The following is a 9,748-nucleotide window of genomic DNA, read 5'->3' as shown; positions in this document are numbered from 1 at the left end:
ATCTTTGGTCAATATGTCTGCTTTTTAATCGCCTTCTATTTCAATGTGGCCTGTGATCCAAACAAGGTATGTTACCTTGTTGGTGTTGAGATTCACAAGAGTTGTCCTAGCGTCAGTCAGGAAGACAATCTAGCTGTTTGGCTTGCTTGGGTGGTTTATTATCGTGGTCGATAAGGGCTCCTCTTTCTGCTCTGTGGCTGTCCAAGAGATCACCAGTTGCAATGGAGCAATCACAGATGAATTTATACTAACGTAATAGCAGCTTATTGAAATGTGCTCTAATGAGGAACTTGAAACCGAGGTGTTGACAAGGATCTTTTGCAGAGCCGATCAATAAAATAGGGCAAGCATCTTGAGGGTCGGATCGAATGGTAATGACAGGGCCGTTTGGAAACCCAGTTTGCCCAAGAACAAAATCAAAAGATAAGAACTTTAACTTCATACAAATTTGCAGCCCTGATAGAAAACTATATTTAGAACTGCAGTTCAGAAAGAAAACTATAATTAGAATGCATAAACAGATTTTACAGGTTTGTTTGCGTTCTGTTTCCATTAACCCCCGTAAATCTTTTTACAGACCTGACCGGCCGTAACCTCATTATCTATGCTGCTGACCCCGAGGTGCCTCGGGTAAGAAATTCACTATTTCATTTCAGCAGCTCGCTCGTGCGCAATTGAGCTGACACCTTATCAAAAGTCTGCCCTAAATCAAGTACGTGAGCAGGTAGATCTTCTTTTAGAACACTAGCGACACCTGGTGGTCTGTTAACACGCCTGATCTCTGGAAAAGTTGTGAGTTTTCACATTTAGAATTAAATCAACACACGGGTGAGACGTTCTCTGCAAGATACCAGCAATGCTGGAATTTCAAGGTCTTTGGTCTGTAATACCTTGCATAGCTACTTGTTTTGATTTCTTCTGTTTGCTTCGTCTCAAATTGAGGCTGTCACCGTGTGCATGTACTTAGGTAACAAATGGGGGAATGTTGACGTTTGTCAACAAAGTGGTGATAAAACAGGCTCTTCATCACCAAGTGTTCAATGCAACTGCCTGCAAATTCTTAATGACATTGCACAGTGGTCTCTCAACACCCCCCCCCAAGCAATTTCATCCCAAACACCTGCTACGCCTTTGTAGGAGTGATTGTGATTGTGTGTTTAGGAATGTAAGACCTAGATATGCACGAATCTAACTTTAGCCTTATACGTATATTACGAAGAAGAATAACGTGACTTCCAGCTGAATAACAAAATGCAGGGTCTCTTGTCTACAAAACAAATGAGTTGGGCTTTCGAAAACCTGGACAAAAAGACAAAAGTCCCATGTTGCCTGTTACAAACGTTTGCTCTATGCTCAGAGACTTCGTGATGACACTTAAATATTTGCAGTAAGTCAGCAGTTGTTTCAGGGGGATGGCTCCTTACAAGAGGAGACCCTCTTTCACGACTGTTTAGACGTATGCCCAGATTGAGCTGTGAATAATTTAAGTGATTTGCAATTTAGCAGCTGTGCCTTAAAGGTTATTCCTATTACACTATTGTTTAAGTGATAACTGTCGCTGTTTTTTTTTCTCTGTGTGACATCAACGTTTTTCTTATGTCTCTCATCCATCTGTTTCTGTAACCCTGTCAATGGATCCATTAAAAGACGGGGGAGGGCAGAAGCAACAACAAATGTGAGTGCCATCGAACGTCCATGCCGACGAGCTAAATGATTAGGTCAAACACAAACTCGAGGACATCAAAGCAGTGTTGACGTCTATTCCACTGATTCATAGAATGGAAGAAAATCAAAGTACCGGGAACCGTACCAGGAAAAAGAAGAAGCGGGAGACAGAGAAAACGATGGCAAGACGACATAAAAGAATGGACAGGCCTGTCATTGAATATTCTATCCAAGGCAAAAGGCAGAGAGGAAAGGAGAAAGACGGTTAACAGATCGTGTATGGTGCCAACAATGGTTCAACAGATTAAGGAATAGGTTATATGTGATATTTGAAATAAAATAATGACAAATTAAAACTATGGTTTCATAATAATTATTATTTAATCAAATAGGAAATAATGCAATCTTTAAAAAAAAAAAAAAATAAAGTGTTCCGCTGAATGCCCCGAAGATTCGACGTGTTCCGTTACAGCAAAAGTTTAGGAAGCACTGCTCTAGAGCATGCAGACTAAAGCAAAAAGTTCCCTTTTCAGACCTTGCGTTCTATAGGGCAGATGATGTTTATGTCATCTGTTTCTTTGCCTATGGGTAACGAGAAGGAGGGTGTCAAGTGGCCAGCACAACGACCAACCACCTTTACTTTCCCCAGCTAAATTCAGGTACCCATTACAGTTGGGGGGGGGGGATCAGGGGCGCCCTAAGAATCCCGAAATTCAAAATCCCTTTCTTTACCGAGATTTAAACCCAGGACCACAGGTTCGGTCGCGATTAACCACGTCTCAGCCACGTCGCAGACTAATATATGTGATTACTTGAACGCCTCGGTGTTGCATGTTTGTAGGCCTATGAATGAAATGACGTCACAAGCCTATATTTTATAAGTCAAATAGGCCAGGTGTCACTGGGATTTTCACAATTCAATAAACGGCCTTTCCTAGCAATGAGGCCAAAGTTCATCACGACACAGCTTACGAGCTGTGTAATCATCATGTTTGAATTCTTGTTTTCTTTCTTTGTAATGTTTTGCTTATTTTTAATTTTTTTTTTAGTTTTCAGTCCGAGATTTACATCTAGAACTTTCACGTTGACTATTCCAGTCAATCTAGCAATGAACCCGACCTCTCGTGGGGGTCGGTCTAATCAGCTGAGCATGCGACGTGTTTATTATTTACACGGGGTCACGTGACTATATAATGCCGCGCGCGACCTTCAGCTACACTACCGATATGTGCACCAATGTCATCATTTCTGTTACACGAGTTTATTAGAAACTCGTTTTAAAACTAACATTTATTGCAGACAAAATGCTAGAGATTTAATTGTACTATATCTTTCTGTCGAAAACCAAAGAATTCGAGCTTTTAAATAAAGAACAAGCGAATTTATTCCTCTGTTTTCTAGATGTTTCAGAGGCGACCTTCATTCGCGCGTCCTTAACCCTCGGCTAGGTTATTTTAAACCCAATGTATTGTGGGGTATGTTTGGCTCCGCGATCGAGTGTGTGTGTGCGTGTCAGCAGGCAGACAGCACATCTTTAACACCGTAAGCAAAGTGTTGTGTACGGCAGACGAACAACCAACTTCTGCTTTAGGGGAATAAATTTAGTTGGCCTATTTTTTTTCCCCCATTCGTTAGTTGTATAAAATAAAATTAAAACCTAACAGAGGAGACTGTTCACATTGAGTGTGGTCCAGGCCGGCCGCTGTGATCGCCCTCGCTGGTGTGTCGTCCAGGATCTTAGCAGACGACATAAAGGGAATGTAAATGAAAACAATTGTTCATTATCGTTCACAGTCGTCACAAAACTGTTATCGGAATATTTTAGCGACTGAGGAAAGACGTGGTTAGCACTGTACATACCAGTGTTGGAAGAATTCTTTCAAAGTTTCCTGCGTCTAAAAAATTGTTGTGGTTTCTTGTGGAGCAAGTTAATTTATTATCAAGTTGAATCAAGCTCATCTTAACTTGTAACCAATGTAAGTAGCATGATTACATTGTCTAATAAACTCATTTTAATACTAAAATCTGAAATTCTGATCTGTATACATATACCGTGGTACGCAATATAAATTAGATCTACATCTTTAGATATATCTAGAGACTAGTTATAAAACTAATTATTTATTTATTAGATCTAGATCTAACATTTTAGCACTTATATCTAGTGGTACTTTGTCGGGAATTTGTCAATATAGAAAATTTATTATCAAGCTCTTCTTCACATACAGTCTATAGGCCTATTTAAGCAATATGTTTATAGAATATAGATTCTCTTATTCTAAATAATTACGTAATGGTTGTAAATTTAGTTCTTTAACTAGATCTAGTCTATAGTATTAAATTCTCCATCAAAAATATTATATAATAAAGATATCTATAAATCTAGAATAGCTTTTTTTTTCTATTATAGAGTCGAGATCTATTCTACGCATTGATTTGTTTTGGTGCCTACCGTTGCTCTGGCACGAGCTTAGCGCGTGCATTTCATGTTTTTATTCTTCCTTTTTTTATCCCTCTTTGACCTATTTCCATGAGTGAACTAGGTCACCCGAAGTGGCAGGATTCTCAAAATAATTGTTTAAAAAAAACATGAAACTGTGCAATGCGTGTTTTGTTGGCCCGGCTGTTTTCACTGACTCAACACATTTTCACACTTCTCCCAGATCTAGTCCACTCAATCTATTTCTTCCTGAAGCTATCGATTTTAACTCCCACTCACTAGAATCTCAATCTAGCTGCATGGTCTTGAGGCAGCAATGTGAGACCAGCTATGTTATACATGGTTTTATATCTAGTTAGTGACGTTGTATTTTGAAGCTTTAATTGGTTATATAAGAATGGCCATTATAGTTGTGCTGTGATAATGGGAAGAGAGGGGTGCATTTTCATGTTACTATTTAACGATATTTAACTCTGGTACCGGTTAAGTAATATTACACAGAAAATTAAGGTAATTTCATAATCATGGTGCCTGATTACGATGCACCCATTTAAAGATAATTGTTTGATAATGACTTATGAGAGCTCCTTCTCGAAAATAAAAATTATGCGTTTATAAAGAACAAGAAGAATTAGATTTATTTAATATTTTTGGTCTACACCTGTATGAATGTCATCATGACTTTATATGTTTGGTTAAAAATAAAGCTTCTTGTTCATGAAAAATCTTTAAGCTAGAATCATTTAATTCCTCTTGCTTCTTATTTAGAAAAGTTTTCATTGGGTTTCCTTTTTTTATTTTACAAAACCTCTATTTAATCTGTACCTTTGTGGAAACCTCTGGGTAATACTTGGGCTCACAAAACTTGGGTGGAAACGGATCTCCTAAAACGGCTCCAAACGATCTTTCAATAAACTTGACAGTAAATCATTGGGAAAAGACTTGCAAGCTCGTCGGCCACACTGGGAAAACTCTCTCTTTTGACCGTTATAATTTTTCAGATATAAAAAGAAATTAATTTAAATTCGGCTTGAGAACAAGAAAACGTTTATCTTAAACGGGCTATATATGTCTTCGGGTATTTCCGCATTCTTTCAAGAGTTTAACTCAATGAATGTTTAGGAACATTTTGAGCATCGTCTTCTAAGTCTAACTCTAAAGGTCTATCGGTGAGACATTCTCAAGTCTACAGGTAGGAAAAAGGTGTGCCTGTTTGTTTTTTTTTAATATAATTTTCTTGGTAAAGCATTAACCTGACCAGACTTGAATCAATTAAAAAAAATAAACAATTACTTCATTATATTTATAGCTTTTATAAAGCGCTACTTTCATGCTTATAGCATGCTCAGAGCGCTTTGGTCCAATCTCATTTGTTAATTGTTAATTATTTGTTTTTTATTAATTATTTTGTTTGATTTCAAAATAAGGGAAATAAATGATGCCGAATGAGAGATGTGTGTGTGTATATATATATATGGATTTAGTCCCCTTATGACGTTTTGACACGTGTTTTCTCCCACTTCCCATTCTCGGATTAAGTTTAAATTTTGCATAATTATTTATAGTCGATCAAACAATCGATCTAAAAATTAACCAGTTAATCATATAGCACTAATCAATTAATTGTGTTTTATGTAAAAGAAATGGAGCTAAACCGTCTTAGGCTCTAATTTTCAGAGAAATGGCAGTAATTGGCGGTTCTTTCTCCTTATATAAGCTTTGGTTTTAAAAAGTAGTATTTTCTATTGCTTGCTTTTTTTACATGAATGTAACATCATAGTCATATCTCTTAATCAAAATACCATTTTTCAGCGAGGCCAATACTTTTAATTAAACGCACTATGTATAAAAAAAGTAGTCTACTTGATAGGATGTGCTCTCATTGTAAGCCAAATCCCCTTTTCAGCAGTTGAACCTGGTAACCCATACCCAATTGTATGCGGATATTATTCTAATTTAGATGAGGAAATTTCAGATCTCTACCAAATAGAACAATTTAATCCTTCAAGTAGATATCATGAAAAGATTTCAAAACACTATACACCAAGTAGTAATTCACTTCAGTTCATAATTCAAATTTAATACCAGATTCACAAAGGTAGACTTAACATAAAGCTTGAAACGTACTAACTGAATGGACCCTGATATAAGCTTTTCTCTTCTATTTATAGTTTTTCAAAGTGAAAGTTCTATTACATTTAAATGAAAATACATTGTAAACGAATTTTATTTATAATTTCCCTTTTATTATTTACGCTTCTGTGTGGAAATACCTACAAATACCTACGTCAGCATAGTTTACAGGAACTTTTCATAGTTTTAAAGAAATGTTCAAAAACACCGGATGAACCATCAGATTGTGCTATTTAATTATTCCGGAACCAAATAAATTGTCCTTCTATATATACCATGAGAACTTGCAAAAAGACTTTTTTAAAATAACCTTAATGTCTGTTACAAATGCATCCAAACTCTGTGATGAATTGAGAAGCACTGCTGAAGATGTATGCACATTCAGATTTAGACATTTGTTGACCGAGAAGAAATAAATTGGCTTGACTTTGACTTTTGATATTAAACTCTTGTCTCTCTTTTTTTTTTCAACTGGGTCAGTTTACAGTCTTGTTGACACAGCTCAGGGATAAAAAAAAAGTGAAACTATAAAAACAACAAGGGGTGGGGTGGGATACCATAACGTGATAACAGTTGTTGGGGGAGTGGGGCTGTGCTATATTTAGACTAGTCTGGTCGACTTAGAAGGTAAAAATGGTCTTGTGCTCGTTAACTATCAAAAATGACTATTTAAACTAATCCTGCTGTTAGTAAAAAAAAAAAAAAAACTAGCTAAAATAATGACTTTGGTTAGAGTTTGAGTCATTCTGTTAAACACATTGCAGAATTATTTGTAATTAGAATTTCGTTTATGTCATCTTGTTATCCTCCCAGTCGTTGCGTTGTCCAGCCAACATTTGAATGTCTGCATTTACATGCACTTAGTCTACAACTTGTTTAGAGATTGATTGAATTTGTTTTTATTGTCTTCAGAATGTAAACGATGATACAACTTCAAGATAGCTAGGGTAAATTTTATGTTATTTTTAAATGGCTTTACTTGTAAGTCCCTACTCTAAATGGATCATGGTCACTCTAGGCATCAGTTGAACTGGTCTGTTTTCTCTTATTAATGTAGCCGAGACAATATATCCAGTCATTAATCAAACCTCGGTGATTGCCTATTTAGTCATTAGTTTTAATGGTTTATTTTGTGAGGGGATGCAGCAATAACAAAATTTTCTTGCACTAGATGATTATTTCTGATTCTGCGTTTACCGCTGTCATTAATTAATAGACGAATTCGATTGTTGTATTTTTATTGTCAAGGTCGAATCTGACACTTAATATTAATGTTTTTAAATTTTTATTTTCTGTATCGATTTAGAGATGTGGTTGTGATGTTTGATTTTCCGCCACTGTTATTTGGTTTAAATCAATTTCATTTTCGCACTAGTAATGGTACTAGACTGATTGTCGTATGGTGCAGTCACTTTTCTGAATTATGTTGTTTTTAATTACCCAGATCTAGCTCTTTTTTTTTTACGTACACACCATAAATGTAAGCATCACGTGACATAGAAGTCATAGTATCGTACTGAGTGCACGTTCTGTATATCTTATAGTGTAGATCAATAATTTTGTTAGGGAGTAGCTAGGAATTTTCCATCGTTTGTGGACCGGGGGGGGGCTTGACCTCTTCCCCTGGTTTTTGCGTAATATTTCATTTTTAATGTAAAAACACTCATTTAAGTGCCCCCCTCATGTGGTGTTCCGGGGGGGGGGTTCAAATTATCCCCCTCCCCCCTACACTATCTACGCCACTGAGTTTTGTGTTATTAGAAACATGTTTATATATATTAAGAATCTGTTTAGATTACGACTTGGTCTATGCAGACATCTCTTTCACCCTCAGGTGCACCGCTTAGCATCATTCTGAACTCTTTGAGGAACCGGGTTTAATCTGTAAAAGGATGAGTTCATTAATGACTCCCGTGCATGTTTGAATCAGTCTTCTACTTGCCCCATCCCGACATGTTTATCTAGCTTTCTCTAGCGATAATAAAACTCAACAGTCTGCTCGTGTGATGCCTACGAGGCGGGGAGAAAGGGAAAGCAACAATCTTGGCACTTAACGAACTTACTCGTTGGTTCAGTTGTTGTGTGTTAAAGGATGTTGTTATTTGCTACAGGATCTGATGAAACGTGCTGTGTGCTTACATTGGTGAATGCTGTGTACACATGTTCGCATGCAGAGTCGATTAAAGTGCAAGTACCAAGCAAACAATTAGTCAAATTCCTATTTCCGTTGTTTTGTTCAACTTTTTATCTGTGGGTCAACCTTTTCTGCTACGACTGTTTCATTGCAGTGCTAAAGCTCCGCTGTATAGAGGCAAAGCAAAGGTTTATGGTATACTTAACTGGGAAGTGTTTGCAATTTGAGAGTGCTGGAGTGTTGTGTCCCTTGGAAGTGGTCCATGAGGGAAAAAAAGCAGATGTATTTCATCCTTAAAGGTCCACAACAATTAATGGGTCTCAAATCAGAAGAATGGGCGTTACACTACGGACCGTTCCATCAAAAAATTGGGGAAAAACGGGAAGGGGATGATTTCTGTCAAAGTAAACAACATATAAACTTGGTTAAAATAAACAACATATAAACTTGGTTAAAATAAACAACATATAAACTTTGTCAAAATAGACAACATATAAACTTTGTTAAAATAAACAACATATAAACTTGGTTAAAATAAACAACATATAAACTTTGTCAAAATAGACAACATATAAACTTTGTCAAAATAAACAACATATAAACTTGGTTAAAATAAACAACATATAAACTTTGTCAAAATAGACAACATATAAACTTTGTCAAAATGGACAACATATAAACTTTGTTAAAGCCAACATTTTGTTTTCAAATTGCATAAAATACATTTGTTTTATCAGCCAAGTGTGTAAAGCATTTTCTTAAAAGACACTTGAAGATGAGAAAATAATGATGTGTAACGTTTCCTTCAGTAGTAGGTCTAACCGAGGCGTCAATGGGATAAACTCATTCTTAGGAACTTTAGTTTTATATGTACCAATCCATTGGCTAAATGTTTAAGTGTTTTTAGTCCAACCTTAATAACGAAATCCTAATGGTAAACATATTGCAATGGGATATAAGGTATTCTAGTTTAGCAACCGATCCTAAGCTATATAATAAGTGCCATTGGTTTGTGTGTGTGTGTGTTTTAAACGCATTTGAATCGATGGGCAGAAGAAAGGCTACATCACACAGAGGCCACTTTTTTATGATTCCGATAATTTCATGCCTAGGGAATACCACTTATTTTTTCAGATTGAATATCGAACAGAATAGAAAATCTTTAAAACACAAATAAATGGTCGTGTTATATTAATAAATTAAGCATTCATTTTCAGGCTGATTCACACAAGAGATGAACATTTGCTGACTCCTTGATTAAATTCTTTATGTGTTCATACCAAATTTTATCAATTTATTTTATTATTTAATTAGAAACTTTGTGTGTGTGTTAAGATTGATGTATCCAGGGAAACATAATAGATTATAACACAATT

General features: G+C 36.0%; 1 protein-coding gene across 1 annotated transcript in view; it reads left to right on the top strand.

The window, feature by feature from the left end:
* The first annotated feature begins 3,134 nt into the window (after positions 1-3,134).
* LOC106061843 (uncharacterized) overlaps positions 3,135-9,748 on the top strand; it is a 28,051-nt gene continuing 21,437 nt past the window's right edge. The window contains exon 1 of the mRNA XM_056035284.1: positions 3,135-3,641. The gene's annotated coding sequence lies outside the window, so the exon portion shown is untranslated. The remainder of the gene's footprint in view (positions 3,642-9,748) is intronic.

The sequence above is a fragment of the Biomphalaria glabrata genome, chromosome 7 (assembly GCF_947242115.1).
Source record: "Biomphalaria glabrata chromosome 7, xgBioGlab47.1, whole genome shotgun sequence".
NCBI lineage: Eukaryota > Metazoa > Mollusca > Gastropoda > Planorbidae > Biomphalaria > Biomphalaria glabrata.
Note: the sequence above shows the minus strand (reverse complement) of the source record. Positions and strands in the feature narration are given on the sequence as shown.